General features: G+C 50.9%; 2 long non-coding RNA genes across 2 annotated transcripts; both read right to left on the bottom strand.

Moving 5' to 3' along the window:
• Positions 1-14,487: 14,487 nt before the first annotated feature.
• Positions 14,488-16,297, bottom strand: LOC142093988 (uncharacterized). The gene is made up of 3 exons (XR_012677582.1): positions 15,887-16,297; positions 15,264-15,332; positions 14,488-14,663 (listed from the first exon to the last, which is right to left on the bottom strand). It is a non-coding gene; the product is annotated as an uncharacterized LOC142093988 (long non-coding RNA).
• An 837-nt stretch (positions 16,298-17,134) lies between these two features.
• Positions 17,135-19,269, bottom strand: LOC142093676 (uncharacterized). The gene is made up of 3 exons (XR_012677492.1): positions 19,121-19,269; positions 18,346-18,451; positions 17,135-17,536 (listed from the first exon to the last, which is right to left on the bottom strand). It is a non-coding gene; the product is annotated as an uncharacterized LOC142093676 (long non-coding RNA).
• Positions 19,270-19,576: the final 307 nt, after the last annotated feature.

The following is a 19,576-nucleotide window of genomic DNA, read 5'->3' as shown; positions in this document are numbered from 1 at the left end:
CTTTCCACGAGCTTGAGAACCCAGCACCGGTTGGAGGAAGACTGTGAGGATTCCTGCAGATGTCCCAGCACTTCCCACATGCCCATGGGGCCATGGCATGGGGCTGGGGAGGAGTCAGGACTGCGGCTTAGGAGAGGGAGTCCTGAAGGGCAATGCCAATACCTAGGCTGGATGATTCTCGTGCCAGAGCCTCAGTGGGCAAATCCCAGCCCTCTGCCCTCCCATGGCAGCACAGCACCAGCGATGCTCGGATACTGCTGGAGCTAGAAGTAAGAAAAGATCTACCCGTGGTCCCCTTCCTCCAGCCAACGCTCATCTCTCACCGCCAGAAAGACGTTCTGGTCCCACTTCCTCCAAATTTTCCCCTCCAGGACCCTCCAGTGGCTGGACCAAAGGCTTAGCAGGACTGGGACTGGACCAGGGCTGCTCCCAGCCCAGTCGAAAGACATGGTCACATCTGCGAGGTGCGGCCATGGAAAGGGAAGGGGAAGAAAACGCAACTGGGAGCAGGCAGGGATGAGCAGGGCGGTTTGTGCCCGCAGGGGTTGCTTTGCGGGTGTGCATTGGCAGCTGTGTTCAAGGCACACGCGTGTGCATACATGGTTGGAGACAGCCTGCCCACGCTGGTGCGCACACATGTGCTCGTTGCGCCTGTACGTATGTGCTTCCCCAGACCTGACAGCTGAAATCCTTCCTGTGATACCTGCGGCTCACCAGCCCTCCCCTTCTCCCAGCCCTGCCCTGGCAGCCACCCAAACCAGCACTGACATGTTCAGGATGTTTTCCTCCTCCATCAGCTCCCACAGGCCACGCTGCCCTGTGGCTCCATCTCCGCACCGAAGCTTCCCCGTCTCATCTCGGCTGCTCTCCTGCAGCTCGTGTTCAGCTTCTGATGACCCGGCTTCAACAGGGTGACCCACAGTTTTGATTTTGCTGTGCATTTGTTTTCCAGGGGGGAAATCCATGACGTTCTCAACCTGTTAAAAAAAGAGAGAGAGAGAGAGATTTAATTAAAGTGTCACCTTGCTGCCAGGCTCTTTAGTTAGAGTTTCAACTGTACCTGCACCCAGGGTCCAAATTGCCACAAATGGGTGCTCTCTCCAGGGATGAGGCAATACCCAGGTGGTTGTTTTGAACCATCACCCATCCACAAGCTGGGTCAGGCCAGGTTTGCCCCTGCATTCACATGGCCGAGGCAGCAGCAAAGGTTTAACTCCAAGCCAGGGAGGTCTCCAGTGTCCCCCATGATGCTCCACCGTGGTCCCTGCAGCTGAGGACTCACCCCAGGTCAACCTCCGGACGTCCGAGCACAACAGGCCCCCCCTTAGGCAGACAGCATTGGCCACAGGGATGTTTATCTCTCTGGGCCTCTCTGTGATTTCTGGAGAAATGAGCTATCCCGGCAGCCAGGGTACACCGGCCTTGCAAGAGGAGAGCCCAGGCTGGATCTGGGCACTGGACCACCGCACCTCGACCGGCAGCGGAAACAGATGCATGTGATTTCCAAGTGCACAGAAACACCCTTTGGGGCCATCCTCTTCACAGAGGCATTTTTCCCTTACTTCATCAATCTAATTATTGCGGATTTGTTTTTCCCCCCAATTCAGCTGCAAGGCCCTTTTCCACGACGTTGTCGCAGCACTGCTGGGAACGAGCTGGGCCAGGAGCCCCCCTTCCCCAGGAGGCCAGGCCAATGTTTTTACTCACTCTTATTCACTGTGACTGCCAAGAAGGTGCTCAGTATTTTACAAGCCCCACAAGAGTCCGTCTGCCCGGAGATATGATTCAGGACAGCTTCTTGCATGGACTGGCATAAAACCAAACTTTTCTGATTTAAGCCTATCTGTTTGGAAAGGGATTAAGCAGAAATAAGCAGCTGTTTTGCAGAATAACAATGAGAGCGTAGGATCTGTGCTCTTGCTTGGCTCAGCGAGAGCTTCCTGGGGAGACGGGTCCTAAATCACAGCGAGAGGAGCCCATCCCGCGGGGAAGTTCTTCCCCAGCTCCGGGGAGGATGAGGCAGCTGTGGGAGGGGGGCACTGTAATGGGTTGGTTTGGGTTGTTTTGGTTCCCCCTGCTCCAAGTGGATTTTAGTGGAAGTATTTTACAACCCCTTAAATAAATGAAACCCAACAGCCACCACTAAAGCATGGTGTGGTTTTTTGTCCTGGGAAGGAGGATCCCCTCTACCTGGCAGGGAAGGCAGAAGGGGTGGGAGAGCGGAGCCAGTTTAGGACACAACTCTCCAGGACACTACGGGAAGGGCCTCCCACTCCAAGCTGGGCTCTCCCTTCGGAAAGGGCTGTGCGGTGGTACCCGAGCTCAAAGAAATGCCTGGGTGAGGAGGGAGTGACAGTGGCACCCAGATTTAAAGGAGTTTTGATGCAGTTGTGGCACCTGGCTTTGCAGGGATTAAAGCAAACAAAGAGCAATTCCATGTCAGGTGGGTGCTCAGCCACCCAAGAACATCATCAGGGCACGATGGGCTCCTTCATGTCAGCTGAGCAAGGGTATCGGCTGTGGCTTTCCTGAGCTCAGAGCGGGGTTACACTAAACCCAATCACCCAAACAGGCCAAGGACGTGCACGGTGTTAAACTTAGCAATGTGGTGTTAAACCACGAGGGCTTGCCTGTGCATCTGCATCTGAGAAGCATCTCCAAAAAGGGTTCCTGCAGCTCCAGGAGTTGAATTTAAGTTGCCTGCTGAGAGCTGGGGTGCTTTTTGCTTGGGTTATTCCTGAATAAACCAACAGCTGAGCAGCATGAAACTACAAAGAAAAGAAACTGTTGCTGCAAAAGCTGGAAAATGCCACTTACTTCCCACTGAGCATGAACAGGCGCAAAGACCTGAGCGATGGCAAAGGAGCATCTTTCTTTAAATAGCTTACTATAATTGAGAGTGCCTCGGTCTGCTCTGTATTGCTACCAGGAAAAGCTCACGCCAATGCCCGTACGTACATCTGTGGTGTTTGAAGGCGGCAGCGAGGCAGAGCTGAAAGAATAAAAACTCTTTAGAGGGGAAAATATATTTTCAGATTGTCAGCTGCACTCGCTCAAAATCAGTTAGAACCTCACTCCACATGTGGTGGCATTTTAATGAATTCCCCCTTCCTCCCGGGACCACGCTCTAACCTAATTCACACCAGCAAAGGGTGTTTCTAACTCTGCTCCAGCCAGCTCCCCGGGCGCTCCCGCCTGACGTCAGCGGCGGCAGAGTGAGGTCCCAACACCATCCCAGGCCTGATTCTGCACAGCCTCTGCTGCCATTTGCACTCCCAAAATGGGGCCAAGATGCTTCTCCCTGCTGGCACCCACCACTGCTGGGTGTGGGCTATGCAGACTCAGGCCCTCGAGGAGTCAAGTTTTACTGGGGTATAAAAATGTGGGTAACTTGGAGCAGAAGACAGCACACGATGTTTCTCCTTTTCTACTTCCCCCCCCCCCTTGAAAATGTCAAAGAGTGACTAGTTACACACATCTCTGTCTTCACAACGTGCTGCTCACAGGGCTGTCGTTTGGGGTTTTTCTCTTCCTCTTTGGGGGACATGGCTATTTTGCAAAATGCATCACCAGCCCATGGACAAGGATACTGTTTTACTTCTTAAAAATGCCTTCTGGTTCCATGGCCACGTCTCCAGTGAGCATAAAATAGCATCATGAGCTCTGCAGGATGCAGAAACCTCCATGAGTCACATCAGCAACCAAAGGCTCTCAAGTCCTCCCCCAAAACCAAAGGACCCTCTGCCATATCCCTCTCGCCCTGAATTCATCAGTTGGCGTCTCCGGTAACACACTCACTCGCATGTCATCAGGAAGGAATTTGTGCGCTGTTTGATAATCGGAGATGAATCGGTACAGCAGCGAAATCCTCAGACCACAAAGCATTTCAGCAGGTTTTTTAAGCCTCCTGCTCTCGTGTGTAGGCTGTCCAAGGACCTGCTCATTCCCGGGCATCCCCGGCCCCACTCATAAATCAAAGCATTCCTGGTTTCCTCTACGCGTCCATGAACACTCACAGAGGTTTCTTCTTTAGCAAACTTAATCTGGGCAATTGTTCAAAAATGTTAAAATTACCTGCTCCTTTTATGATATAATGACAGCCTGTGGAAGCATAATTTAGCCCAGACCTAAAGACGTCTGTTTTAAAGTTAAGAAGTCCTCCAAGCTAAACTTTATCCAACAGCAGCAACAAAAAATCAAGTTGCCTGGTGTTAATTTTGGTTCCTCTCATTAATGAAGCCAGGCAGCATCACAGCCAGGGGGGGTCCGGCTTTGCTTTATTCCAACTTCACATATTCAGCGCAAGGTTTAATCAGTTTCATGGCACCAGATCCCAACAAGGATTTTAAATGATCTGGTTGCTAACCTAACTTGATTCCCATTCCCATCACCTACCCTGGCCCTCATGGGGACACTCTGGCTCGAGTCTTGCATGCCAGGAGGCCCTCGTAGGCTGTTCTCAAGGTCATGGCTCAGCTAAGGGCTTGGAGAACAGGTTCATTCCACCAGAACCCATCTATCTCTACCATTGGCCACACATTACCACAAGGTCCTTTAAAACCTTAAGTGAAAAGGTCTCTGGGAGGCCAAATCAATGGATAAACGTGTTAGTTAAGAGAATGCATAGCTATGGTACCGAAAGAGAGACAGTTTCTGTCGATACCCACCTACCCCAGAGATGTGCCCAGGAGCCCCATCCCCACGCAGGTCCTGCTCCCCTGAAATGCAAACCCTGCCTCACCCCTCAAAGCACTCAAAATTCACAGTCAGGGCTGGAAATCTTGGCTGCTCAGGACCCCCTGGCAGCAATGAGTCCAAAGGGGAGCAGGAACCAGCCCCACGTGCTGGGGCACACCAAATACTCCAGGGCCTGACGTAGTGTTTTGGCTTGTTTAACCTGCCCTTCTCTGCTCAAGCGGCTCTTGGCAGCCCCCAGGGAACAACGTCCGCGTGTGCCATCAATGCACAGCAACATCTGCCATTTCATGGCTCCTGCCCATCACGGTGTTTCCAGGGAACTCCAGTGCTCCCACGCAGGGCCGTCGCAGGGAGAGAGTCTGAACCAGGACGCTGCTCTAAAACAAATGCAGAGGGAATTACTCTTTCCTACAGGGATAAAAAGGAAAGACCCGTTAATCCAGCCTGTAGGGGATAGAGACAAGTATTGCTGTGCTGTCGGTGCAGCTGATGGGTTTTGCGTTAACGTCCCCCCTTTCTCAGGCTGGCCCCACCATAGCATGGGATCAGTGCCTGCTCAGAGACCCAGAGGCAAGCGTACCAAAGGGACATAATGACATGGGGAGCAAACGACATTTTCCCAATCATCTTGTAACGTCCACTCCCAAAGTCTCATCCAGGCAGCACATCCTTTTCCAGGCTCGTGGTGCCGGTGAGCAGCAAAGGAGGCTCCCAGGGATGCAGGGAGCCGTTCGCCCTTCTGGTGCTCGGTGTGCTGCATGGCAGTGGCAGAAGGGAACCACTCACCATCTGAGCAGGGCCCTACAGACAACCCCCCGAACCCCCGAGACGTGGGATCCTGGCGCCCCGTCCACTGCCGGCAGCCTGCCTTGTGCAAAATGCCTCAGATCTGCATCCAGCACAGCAGGAAAGCCCTCCAGGAAGATATTTCATGCCGTCCTACTGTTTTGGATTAGACCCCAGCTGCCTCCTGAGCTGTTTAAATTTACGGGTCTGAGAAGTGAACTTTCCACCCAGGCAGGGGCTCGCCTGGATGAGGGGCTGAGCAGAGAGCATTGGGTTCAACGCCACTCCGAAATCAGCCAAGAGCCCATTACAGATCTGATTCCAGCCAGCGTCCATCAGAAAATGACCCTCTAGCTATCAACTGCCCTTCGGTTCCCTCTCCTTTGCATCCTGGATGCACAGAAAGACTTTGGAAACACACATTGCCCATGGAAAAATGCCTTGCCGTGGTAAACAATTCCAAACCAACATCCATGTACCAGCCTCCCAGGAACCTTTGTAATCAGCTCTGCCAGTGTTTCATTTAAGATTTTTCTGCGTCCCAGCAGGGAAATCCATCAGGAGTCAGTGTTACAGCGAGAAAACCTCACAGGCTTGCATGGGAACCTGCAGGTCCTGCACACAAAGCAGCCATAGCATGGGGGTTTTTTCAGCACTTAAATATTTTCTACTAGTGAAATGGGAATGAACAAGGATCTTTTCTCCCAGTCTATTAATTTTGTTAAGGTTAAGGTTGCTTTCTTTTCCCTTACAGACACGGACTGCTGGAGATGTCAGGTTTGCAGAGAAGGGCTGCTGTTGGCACCTCTTTGCAGCACCCTCTGGCTCTCGGCAGGGAGCCAGGGAGACCCAGGGACAGGGACATCCTCAGGTCTCGATGCCATTTTTCCAACATCGTAGCAAACCAGCCCATGAAGGGGGAAACAGCCTTTCCATCCAAAACACATCCACCTTTTTAACCAGTTTCTCCATTTCCCCTGATTTGCCTAATGACCTAAGTCAGCAACGTAACCTCTACCTGCAAATCCAGCATCATTTTATCCCTACCTGGAGGGTCAGTATCTACAGAAAGACAGGCACGCACCGTCGCTGGGCTCAGCCACTGGCTGAGGAACAGGGGCAGCACCCTGGGGAAGGCAGAATCGCATCCAGCACCGAGACCCAAAAAGCCCCAGCATCCGCCCTGCACCAGTGCCACGGGCTCCCATTACAACATCTTCTACCCGGCAGAACCTCTGTAGGTTTTTGACAGTAACATGCACTTCTAGCACAGCCCAGTTGTCTGAAGGGGAAAATTCCCAGGGGAAGGAGGACATAGAGAGGCCAAGAATGTAGGTAGCTCCAAAACAAGATTAGACATTTCTGTGGATGTCAGGAGTGGCTAGAGTTAGTACAATTAATGATAGAAACCAAGTGCTGCAGGACTCCCAGCAATATCCACCTACTGGAGACCAAGACAAGAGCATCTCCCCCCTCTCTCCGCACATGACATGTCTCTTCCACCGTCTCTTGAGGGAAGGTCCCGGTGCGACTCTGACTCTGCCCTAGCTGAGAAGCTGCTGTGGGGAGCAGAGAGCAGAGCAGGGAAAGGGGTGGCTGGGCGAGGGGAGCCAGGACGGGGCAAGGGCAGGGGAATATCTACATTGTGTGCCTTTCCCGCTGAATCTGTAGCCTGGGCAACTCAAAAGTTCAAAGCAAAGAGATGAAGGTGCTTCCACACCCAGGTAGTTTATTCTAGCAGCCTCACTGGAAATCCCATGATTTCTAGCGCAATCTCACAACCATTCGGTCATTACTCGCTCCCCACCTGTGATGCTTTAGCAGGGAGGGGGGCAGCATCCCCACCACTCCACAGCTGCCACGCAGTCACCAACCTCGCCGGCTCCAGCCCTGAGGAGCACAGCCAGAACCGCAGTGCTTCGCAGGCATCTCCCCAAATTGCTCCCATGTGGGTGCCACGGCTCCAGCAGCCACCCGGGGCCCTAAGTGCTTCCAGGCTGGAGAAGCCCCGGCTGCTGCTTGGCGTCACTCACACCGGGGAATGGGAGCCAGCGTCTCCCTGCTGCCTGTGCAAGCACACCACAGATGTCTCAGAGGGAACATTACAGCCTTCAGTTACCCAATTAAAAACGTGTTTGAGGGGATTTGATTACTCAGTTTGACAGAGGGAAGAAAACCCTCCGGGTCCTGGCAGCGGTGAGGATTTACGAGCTGGGGCTTTGCTTCAGGTCGCTCTACCTGATCATGATGCAAAGGAGCAAAAAAAAAAAAACCACCAACAACCAGGGAGCAATGGTGTCTGCATTCCTGCTGCTTGAATCAGACGTCTTTCCTGGCAGCTCCACGGTCCCCCCTGGCTCCAGGGACTCAGGGAAGGTGCAGCAGTGGGCAGGATGCACTGGGGCAGGTTGTCTCTGCCATCCTGCACCAAGGACTGCCCGTGGCATCCCGGAGAGCCACATCCTAAACCGGTTCCACTCTCCCACTCCTCTTCCTCAGGCAGGAGGTGATTGTAGGTGTAAATGCTTCCTCATCACTTGCAAACACCTCCTAGGGATGTGGCAAATGCTTTCTCCCCAGTTTACTAAAGGGCAGAATCTGCCTTCTTTCCGATCCAGGGTAAACACAAGCCTGGCATTAACCCTGCTGTGTGGCTGGGATGCCTGCTCCCTGGGTTCCTTCCCATTCATCTCCCTGTAAAAGCATCACCCTCAGGTTCGGAAATGAGGGAAGACAAATCTCACAGCCGTCTGCCTTATTGCAGTGTGTGAACAGCATCCAAACGCCTCCAGACAAGATGATTACTAACAAGGGATTTGGGATCACGTATATTTATTGCCACAGCAGTGAATGGGAGACATGTGACCACCAAACCCCTGTGTGGGCTCAGAGGAAGCCAGCCCAGGGCTGAGCATCTCCCTTAGGGCTCCAGGAGCATCCTCCTGCTCACCTTCCTCACCTGCTTCAGGCCACGGTCAAGGACAAGATGCCAAGTTAATTGTGCTCCCACCTTGTTCCTCGCTGGCCTTCGTGCATAGCACCAAAGTGTCTGGCGTTTCTCTTCAAGGTAATATTAAAATGAAAGGAGAAAAGTTATAAGTTATTTCGAAGGCCTTTGCTTCAAAAACATTCAAACCAAATTTACGCACCAAAGCCATAAACGTTCCTCTTATTGCACACACAAAATAACCCTCAGCAATATGATTCCTCTAAATCTATGGTTCTTCCAGAGCTATTAATTCAGCCCAGGTCTTGTCTTGCCCTGCCCCGCCCCCCCCCCCTTAAGTCGAATAATTCATAAATACTTCACGCTGGAGGTACTTTATGAGCATTATTATGATCACTTGAATGTGGAAATGCCTGCGAAGTTATTACAATAGTTTTAATACACCACAGAGTCCCCAGCAGTATAAAGCAACTTCATCACACGCTGCAGGGAAGAGCTCTTCTCTTGAGAGGCCGTTTATCTGGCCAAATAATAAGGATCCTGTAGCCCATCTACGTCTCTGAATGGAGTCAATGACAACGTCTGGGTCGAGTTTTAGTTTGCCACACTCCAGCTGAGGAGGGTTATGTGCATCACTGGCCAGAGGAGATGCGGCTTAGGTCCGTAAGTCTCCAAAAAATTTTCAGACCCAATCCCAGAAAAAAGACAAAAAAAAAAAAAAAGGTCAGAGATGCATCAGCAGGGCCATCATAAACACATTTAGAAGAGCAGGTAAACTTACTTGGAGTCCCCAGGCATGCAGGGAGGCACAGATAAGCCGAATTGCCCTTGTCAGAAAGCAGACACTATTTTTTCTGTCATCCTTGCACACATCACACGCTGATGAGAGCCAGAAATTCAGAGTCGCAGGGCTGTATCCCCCGAAGATATAGCTGAAAACCATTGGTTTCTTTAATGGAAAGAGGCAGAACACTACAGCTGTTAGACTACACCTACATGGAAATAGGAACTCACCAAAATTAAACATATTTTCCAGGGTCGCTGAGCCATACAGGACCTTTCCTCAGGGTATCTCAAGGAAGAGGCTTTGCATGTGCTTCTGGATTCTGCATTTCTCCTCCTCATTCTCCCATGTAAAATGTATCACTAGGGGCAACCATGGCCCAGAAACCGTAAAGCCAAAAAATCACTGGGAGCATGTTTGAATTCCCTGAGAGGTGCTGTAGGACGACAACCCCTCCAGCACCCAAAACCAGTTGCCTCGTGATCTTCCCCAAGACCACCCAGAAAGAGCTGCAAAAAGAGTCCACAAGTCCTGCCCGCCTCTGAACCACCACTGCTCCCCAGGAAATCAGTCTTTTTGTCTTGTAAAGAACTCCTACAGTAATTGCCTTCATATCTCAAAGGTGTCTTACAGCCACAGAGGTGCAAATATTTATCCATACTTGGAATTGCAGAGTGAAGCCTAACTAAGTGTTCCCAGACACTTCAGCAATTGTTGTTTTAAGACCTGAACCATAGACACCTGGCTGGAATTAATCAGCAGATGTGAACACAGAGGCAGAGCAAAGCCCTTATTAACCCTTCACACATCAATGTCAAGGTCACGGGGTGTTTCACTGGGGCAGCCTGTACCTAGATGTCAGCTGTCAACAGCCTGGGAATCCCAACGCAAGAAATGTCCTCCACTGATCAGGGCATGAACTGGTAGCAAAATTTATCATGCTCCTGTCACCACTTAAAGGCTTGCTGCGCTGATGCACTCACTTGTGCATAGCGGCAATAATAAATGTTTATTACTAGATAATAAAACACAAGAGCAAACTACCTTCTGTATGGGCTCTGTCTAAAATCAATAGGAGTTAAGCATGTCTTTAAGGGAAAGCATTCGCTTTGCACCAGGTGGTTTCAAGTAGTTCACACCATCAACACTCCCCATCAAGATCAAAAATCCAAGCCCTTCAGAAGCGATCAAGCACAGACCTAGGACAGACCCACAGCCTCTCCCATTCCAGCTCCTCTCCAATGCACTGGCTGGTCCCTCTCCTATGGTAGGCAATCAAGCCACATTGTCCCAAGCTCAAGCCTCCAGAAAATACACAGCATCAGTGACTTCTCCAAAACTACTGTTCTGGGAGGGTCAGGAAAAGGCCCCTGTGACTCCAGCCAGGGTGAATTCCCTGGGACCTCCTACACGAATGTCTTCACTCCCATCAGTTCCTTTCCAGGAAGGGACAAAAGTCAACGAAGCTAAGGACAAACATTGGCACAATGTTCCTTCTTCCCCACACGGGGGAAGGAATTAGCCCACAATCAAATGCAACCTGAAATTAGAAGGCAGCTCCTCAATGGCTGTGGCATTGGGTGCCAGGACAAGCCCTGGCTTAATGCAGAGCTAGAGCAGAGCCGAGGTCCCAAGGTAGGACCCACAAACTGTAACTGAACAGAAGATACCTCCTTCACAGTAGAACAGTCTGTGCTTTTATGTCCAGCTAAACCTCCCAGCGAGACACCCACGACGAGGCGCTGTGGAGTTTACCTTAATGCTAACCCATACAACCCCCAGGCGGGGACGTGGTTGGCGTTGATGAACTACATCAAGATGAAAAGAAAGACAACCTCTGCCCCGTTCTGCTGGCCCTTTTCATTGTGAAACATCTGGTGATGGAGAGCTCACCTGCTTTGAAGCGGAGACAGATCCAAGAGCCAGGCAGGTGCAAAGCCTCCCTTGGCAGACAATGTGCCATGGAGCTCACCCTGCAAATCCATCATTTGCAGCTTCTTTGGGGTGGGCGTGAAGGGGGGGGATATTTCTAAGCAGATTATAAACCTCTGCATGAATCCCACCAATCAATCCATTTGACTCATCTTCCGTCCTCCCCAAAAGCCATGAGAGAAGCTCTGTTTACTCTGCCATTGACCCATGACACCCCTCTGCCACTAAGCAATTCTGATTGTGGGACTTAATGCGGAACAAAAAAACCAACCTTACATTTTAAAGCAGAGGAGAAAAACCTTCCTGGATCTGTCACTGTAGATATTAGCCCATCGCCAGCTACAGAAAGCTGCATTCTTGAGTGATGTTGGTTTTCATGGCCCATTTGCTTGTTTGCTTCAATTTCCCCTCCTTGATAGGATCTGGCAAACTTTAGAGACTGATTTTTGTAGGCTTGCTGGCAGGTTGGGAGCTGTTTCAGCCAGCCAAGGAGAGGATGAGAATGGGGCAGAATGAGGCTGGGAGGAGGATGCAGGAGACCAAAGGAAGGAGAGAAGCAGAAGAGCAAGGGCACTGTAGGGAGAGGGAAGGTCAGAGTTTGAATGAGCGCAAGGGAAGATTTGGAGAGAAATTAATGAGAACAAGGAGCTGAGTTGAGAAGAGGAAGTGGGTGGGATGGAGGAAGGGTCAGTCTCAGCCATCCATCTCCCTTTTTCCGCCCTGCACCTGAGCAGGATCAGGCCTTTCTTCACTTCTCATTCACTGCTGAGGGGGAAATAGCTTGGGCTTCCCGTTCATCTATAGAGCAGGTTTAAGAAACAGCCTCACTGGTTCAGAGCTCAGCCAGCAGCAAAGTCCAACATCAGCTCCATGGAAAGGCAGCTGATGCCAAAGCAGCAGAAAATGACCCCGTAAACAAGAGTCAAGGGACAAGGTCCTCCCACAGACCGCCCCACCGGGTCAGGCCAAGGGCTCAGTTGGCCTCATAGCTTCTCTTTAACAGTGACCGTAAGAGGATGCCCAGAGAAATGTAAGAACAAGACAAGTGTATATGATATTACTCCAAGTCCTCTCCAGTCTCCAGCTGTTTCCAACTCAGAGGAACTCTTGAGCCAGATGTACTTAGTAACGCCTCAGCAATTTCTCCTACATGCAATTGCCCAGTCTCCTCTTAAACCCATATAAACTTTTAGCATCCACAGGCTCCTTTGACAACAAGGTCACGAGGCAAGATCCAGCGCTGTCTGTTGACATTGTTCCCTCAGCTCTGGAGGACTCCCCTGCCTGTCGGTGAGGTCAGACAGTATCACTTCCTCTGTTCTTCAGATCACGCAACCTTTGAGCAGCTGCCCAGGCCATCAGATGCTGCCTCCATCTCCAGCCAGGAGCTGGGAAATGAACAAAGACCACAAGAGCCGGACTCATCTTAGAGAAGCTAAAAAAACAAGAAGGAACTTCCAAAATCTGCATCCTGCTGCACTTGAACAAAGAAAGTCCCACCCGGCCAAGCAGGTGTGAATGCAGCCAAGGACCAGGATGCTTTTCACCACAGCTACCTCGACACTAAACAATCTGCTCCCCGAGCCAGGGCCAGCCCCAGTTCAGGGAAAAAAAAAAAAAAAAAAAAGGCAGGTCGCTGGACAGCACTGTTTACGCCTTCCTGAGTGTTTTTCTACCCAGGGAAGTCAAACAGGCAATCAGGGGAGGGAGGGTTTGCTGCTGATCACCAGGGAGGAGGGTGTGGGTGAAATTTTCCTGTTTATGAGATGTAAACAAGCCCTGCGGAGCAGGTCAAGCCACAAGATGCCCTCTTATCATGAGCCATTTCGTTTGGCATAAACACCAGCCCCCAGGTCAGGGCCATAATCTCTCCCAGATGGTTTTGTCCATGGGCCTGATCTAAGGCTTCAAAACTAAAGTGGGGGATGAAATAATCCCCCCCGCTGCCTTCTTTCTCTAGCATCTCTTTTCTACCCCAAAATGTATTTCCCTGGTGCAGGAGGTTGGAGAATGGTTTGTGCAGGAGGTTGGAGAATGGTTCCTACAGGAGGTGGCCATGGCTCTGCTCCACACACCATTGGGGCCATCGCGGCAAGTGCAGAGCTGTCGTACGGCGCTGCAGGCGCTGAGGCTTTACCCCGATGCGGAGCCTGGGAAGGGAAGGCTGGGCCAGGGGCTGCTGCCTGAAGAGCTTATTGGGAGGTAGCCACAAGCCCTCAGCCTGACAGGGAGTTTAACCTGACCTGTCAGTAAGGTCTCCATTTCCCAGGCTCCATCCCCATCACAAATGAACTTGTCTCACAAAGCCCAGTCCAACGTGACAGGTGTTTATACAGGACTAATGAGCGTCTCCGTCCCCAAGGACATCGTGGATCGCTCAGGCACCGACGTCCAGGCATGCATGCTGTTTCCCTTGCCGCATGCAGGCTTGCAAAGAGCTGCAGCCCTAATTCTGCCCCGCTGCAGGAAACAGCCCGGCGTGCTTTGGGCTATGCTTCTTCACACAGGGAGCCTGCATGGGGCAGGAACCGCAGGTGCCTCTCCGGAAGGGGTGGCTGGTCCAACAGCGAGGCTCTCGGCTCCTGTGCAAGGACCACGCGCCATCCTCCCAGCCTGGCTCTCTGCAGGACTGCCCACCAGATCAGTGAGCAACCACGGGGTGCTTGCCTTCATGGTTTAGCCATGCAAACCATCTCCTGAGAAATAAAAACACCATTTTCTCATTTAAGTGCCTTAAATATACCAGGATTTGAGTAGGAAAAGGCCAGCTTCTCCCTCAGGCCTCTTTTTATGCTACACCACAAATATCTGGTGCAACTCTCTCCACCTATCCGAGCAGCCCTGGCTCTGCTGGATTTGCCTTCCTGAGCCTCTCTGGAGAGGTTCAATAGTCACACAAAGTGATGGGGCCCGTCAGCGAACGGCTGCGATGTTGGGTTTGGGCCATGCATTCCTGACAGCCGCCTCTGCCCACGCAGGGGCTCCTTCCAGCCAAGTCCTCAGGGCCCCATAACCTGGCAGCCTCCTCCGAGCAGACGTGCGTTACCCCCATCCCACGCAGCCCGGGCCGTGCTCCGCCATAGGGTGCTGCCTTTGGATGGGGAACCTGTGGCCAGGGAGGAATTGGCCTCCCAGCTCTCCCCCTGCATGTCCCCTCTGCCTTGGTCAGAGGCTGGTGGGACCCAGGGGTGCCAAGTCCCCCCACATCCCCGGCTTGCCCCCAGCAATGTCGGTCAAGACGTCAGCTTCATAGGAGAGGAGGAAAGGTGCTGCCAGCGTGGTCTCAGCTGGGAATCATGATGTCTTTGGTTTCCAGAAACATTTGGGCACTTACCTCCCTTATCCCTTAGGAGATGCATAACTTTATCAATGCAGTTGGTGCCCACCTAAATGGATTCTTCCTTCTCCACACCGCTCTCCTTATGCTCTCAGAACCTCCTGGGATTCACGCTCACTCATGCCTCTGGATTTCATGCAGATCTGGGCTTTGCAAGAGCACGTAGCAGCACCAATGTCCTGCAAAAGCCAGAGTGCAGGAGGCAGCAGTTAAGAGGAGAGGCAGAGGCTCCTGCTGCTGGAGAGCCTGCACCCAACACGCTCTGGTCCACCACAGAACCAGATCCTGGTCCCTTTGAACCAAATCCTTAGCAGTACCTGGTCCCCCCACACCTGAAAAGCCCTGAGGCAAAGGGCCTGATGCTACAGGGGTGGGCAGAGATCCTCAGGGCAGCGGGAGGTGCATCACAGCGCACCGACTTATTTCACACCCGTGCCCAAACAGGCTTTCGCTGGTAACAACTTTCAGCGCTGCCGCCCCCGGACTGGGAACTGCAGCCGCAGTCCTATAAAAGCCTCAAGTGGAGAAGATAAACCTCCCAAGAAGAACGGGAAGATGCTGCAAGGAGAGGGTGTAGGGGTTTCCACATGTTTATTCTGCGGTCTCCAGCTCTGCCAAGACAGAGCTGAGCTCGATAGCATCAAGCGCAGAGCACAGCCATGCCCGTGTCGAGATTGAGCTGCCCTACACTCGCCCAAGCAAAGGAGAATTCAGATCTACAACAACGAGGTCATTCAACAGGATTGAGTCCGATCCGATCCCACATTTCAAAGACCTACCAGATCTCAACATTGTCCCTCCTTCCTCAGCTCCTCTTCTTGAATTCCTGTGCAAATAGCTGGTCTATCCTTTAAAGATCAAATTAAAAAATTAGGAAGAGGAAAATTTTTTCTCTTTAGGTCAACCCACAATGAAACCTTCCTATTTGTCACAGCAAAACATTTTTTTTTCCTTAAGTGGAGACAATGAAAACATTTTGTTCTCCCCAAAATAAAATGTTTCTCTGTTTTCAAATGCATGTTTGAAGGCACTTGCGGTCCCCCACTTTTTTAATTAAAGGCAGGCAAATTTCAAATGAAGAATGTCACAGTGTAATAAAAAGTTAAAGCATTTAATTTCAAGCATATCTTAAACAAAGCCTGCAGTTTTTCATCCCCAAAATACTTTTTTTTTTTTCACTTCAAACTTTGGTTCAAGTTGTAAATAATTTCAAAGGAACCAAAATAACTTTTATTTTCCCTACAAACAAATGTTTCATCTTAATTTCAGCCAGGCTAGCTTAAAGTGATTGGAGCCAGACTCTTCTCAGTGGTGCCCAGTAAATGGACAAGAGGCAAGGGCCATAAGTTGAAATCCAGGAAATTCCCTTTAAACAGAAGAGAAATTTTAATTTTTTTTTTACCTAAGGGTGGTCAAACGCTGGAGCAGGTTGTGCAGAATGGTTGTGGAGTCTCCATCCTTGGAGATAATCAAAACCTGACTGGACACAGCCCTGAGCAACCCCCTCTGGCTGCTCCTGCTTTGAGCAGGGGGTTGGATTAGACAATCTCCAGAGGTGCCTTCCAGCCTCAACCATCCTTATTATGTGCGATTTTATCACGAACTTGAAAAGGAAGTATCCAGGCCCTGCGGTCTCCTCCCTGGGGATTCCCAGGGATACACCAGCCCCATTAAACCACCACGAGCTGCAGCATCACTGGTCCTGCTGAGTCTGAGAGTCACACAGAGCTTCGTGGTATTTTCAAGCTCCAGTTCCTGGGATTTTGCAACTGAGTGTTTAAAATAAAAATGTACATTTCTTATCCTCATAAGTGAAAACCTATAACCTCTGCCTGACCTGTAAGGGGGAAAACAGAAGGCAGATTTTTAAAAGAGAACCCTGCAGGCATTTAAAAGGAGCCATCCTGTGAGCAGCCAGTCTGAACAAGACGGATTTCTGCAGACCGTACACCTCCTGATTGCATCCTCCGGTGTCCAGTAAGGTGTAAACTCTGAAAAGCTTCTCCCAGAGTTGGGTATTCAAAATGTCCTATACCTGTGTGGATTCTCTGGAGGTTTGTAAGAGGTTTAGCTCATGCTGGAGCATTGCACTCATTAGGGTACTCGTTCCATTCCTGGTCACCTCGTAACACCTCCATAGCCCCACAAGCTTGAGCCCACTGCCAGCTTGCACTGAAACTGGCCACCACCAGCACCCAGCATTCGCTGGGCACCATCAGCTGTGTCACCACCATGCAACAGGCTTAATAAAAATGCCAGTGACTTTGGGAAAATTTGGTTAATGCCCAACCTTGTCAAAAAGGGATGGAAAGCAGAGTAAACGGGCTATGGATATTTCTCATTCAGGCTTTTGGAGAGTGTCACGGTCTGTCGTTATCTCCAGCTAAAGCCCTTTGATGGTGTGAGGAAACAGGAGCATGAATGGAGAAAAAGGAGAGTATGGAAATCTCAGACCCCATTCATCCCCAGGACCTCCCTCTCCGGGATGCTCTGCCAGATGCAAACATTTTAATGTCCCGGCCATTAAGACAGACATTTAGAATTTCAGCAAGACTCCTAGAAACCACACAGATCTTGTAAATGTGCACGCACATGAATGACTCGCAGTCCTGCGGTGCACCTGCACACCGTGGTGAGCTCTCGGCTCCAGCAGCATTTGGGAAAGTTTGAGTTTAGCTGCCAGTAAAGTCCCACATCCCCAGTCTGCCCAGTGAGCATCTCTCATCCCTTTGGGCCAGCGGCAGGACCTTTTCAATACTGGCTTTGGAAAAAGCATCTCAACCCGTCTTTAAAGAGCCGTCAGACTTGGGCTGGGGCCAAACTTACCATTTCTGCTTTCCCCTTTGGAGAAAGCCACCGGGACACTTTCACCTCTCAGCCCCAGCCATCTCCTGGTGCAAAGTGACCTCTACAGCCCGTTTCGTGCATCTCCCCTCGCAGCCAGAAGCGAGATTCCCCGCAGGCCGGGGGGGATCCACCGCCCTCCCGTGGCAGACTCCAAACAGGTTTCTGTCTTTGACTTCCGTCCGTGTACAAGAAACAGCTGGATTTGCTGTAACAATAACACCAGCAGCATTTTTGAATAAGCCAATCATTTTATCACAGGTTCATACAGGTAGGAAAGTAATCTAGAGCCTCTGGGTTGCTGGTGACCTGCAGGATTGCAGAAAGAGCAGAAGCTCTCACTGCCTAAAAATTAACATCAGGGAAATAAAAGGAAGATGCTCACATGACAGTCAGTGTCTTTCCAAAAGTGACATACTGTCCTTTTCGCCCCCTCATGTGAGTATTTGGCTCACAGATTAAAAAAACCCACTCTATCAAGTAACATAAAAACATGCTATTCCAGGTGAGAGGAGCATGTGGAGATACGAGAGAGAGATGAGAGAGACTGGAACAAAAGCTGCTTGGGTAAACACCCAGCACCAGGAAGGTCCTGGTCCTGCACAACGCATTCCCTTGCCTTGCTATTGCCTCCTCCAAATCGGCAGGAATCTGCAGGAGTTGGGTGCAGCACAGGAGAATTCCCAAAGGAATTGCAGTGCTGGAAAATCAGCTTAGTGCAGTGTTCACTTTATACATCCCAGGATACATAAAGAAAATGGAGTTCCAACAAAACCAGTTGGCCTGGCAAGCAGAGATGGGCTAACCCATGTGCTCAATGAAATACCTCCGTGACCAGATGGATGGGGTTTGGAAAAAGTACACTTGCTCCAAGTCCTGGGACTGCAGCCAGTAGATGGCATTCATATGCTATCATATGCATACGTGTGCCATCATATGCTATCAGACTTAAACTGCCTTGGAAAACACGAGAAGAGCATTTTCGTATAAAAATGAAGGTAAAAGACAAATATTCACCTTAGCTGGAGATGACCCTGCAGACTTTGATAATTAACTTTGGAGCCATCAAGCGTTACAGACTTCCTGGCATCTCTTTCTGTCCCCATGGATCTTCTCTCTGCTTCTAATATAGAAATATATAATATATATAAAGAAATATAATGCATCCCTAAAGCATCCATAAGTATCCTATGTATCCTGGACCAAAGGGATGCCCAAAACATAAGATATGAGCAAGGGAGCATCCCTCTGAGGTCTGACCCAGGATCTATCAGGCTGACCACGCACGTGGCTAGGAGCTGCTGGCATTTGGCTAGCACTGACGTGTGTCACTTTCTTTACGGTGGCATCCACTTGATTGAGGAAATACTGTCCTCAGCACCTCGTCCAGCAGGAGCCACTCATCCTAAGACAAAGCAATGTCCGCATGGAGCTACGCCACTTGTGTTTGTAAGGGCTGGAAACCAAAGGTCCCTGTTCCCAACTGATGTACCAAAGGTCCCCGTTGCCAACACGTGGGACATGCGACCACCCAGCAGGGACACGTGGTTACAGGAGAAGGATGGAATGGGTGAAGTGATGGGAAAGGCAGGGCGTGTCCTAGGTGGGCAGCCATGGAGTGTGCCAGAGCAGGGCCTTGTGAGACTGTGACTTTACCTGCAGCACAGCACATCAGCCCTTCTCCTGAGCCTGCAGACCTCGGCCAGCGCCGCTGGAGAGCCCCAGCACCATGCTGAGACTGCGTGAGAGGGCTGCATGAGAGCCAGCACCAAGACAGGGCTCCTTTTCTTACCGTAACAGAAAAAGAGGTGCAATAGGTCGACTCCTGCTTTCACCACACAGCACTCCTCCATCTCCCCACCATGCCCTGATCTCCAGATCACCACAGCCCCTCTGCCCACTGAACAGCCCTGAAAAAAATCACATGCATCGTTAGCAGGTGGTAACAAGGAAAATCCCAGGGCAGCAGGCACAGGCAGACTTCACAGTCCTGCTCTATCAGTTGATACAATAAAAGAGATGTCCTCTCTCAGACCATTTCTGCTAAGACTCAGAAGACAAACCCTTACACTTCCTTCACTGGGGGGGTCACTTCTAAAGCTAGAGCTACCTCCATCTTTGTACAGCACCAAGCACATTGGCTGCACGATGCAAACACGGGGGGGATTTTCGACAGCAGACATCATCAAACTAACCCTGCCTCTACCAGCAGCTGGGCTGAGGCTTTGGCCCGAGCTGGAGGGAAGGC

The sequence above is a fragment of the Calonectris borealis genome, chromosome 28 (assembly GCF_964195595.1).
Source record: "Calonectris borealis chromosome 28, bCalBor7.hap1.2, whole genome shotgun sequence".
NCBI lineage: Eukaryota > Metazoa > Chordata > Aves > Procellariiformes > Procellariidae > Calonectris > Calonectris borealis.
The sequence above is the reverse complement of the archived record's forward strand: the minus strand, read 5'-3'. Positions and strand labels throughout refer to the sequence as shown.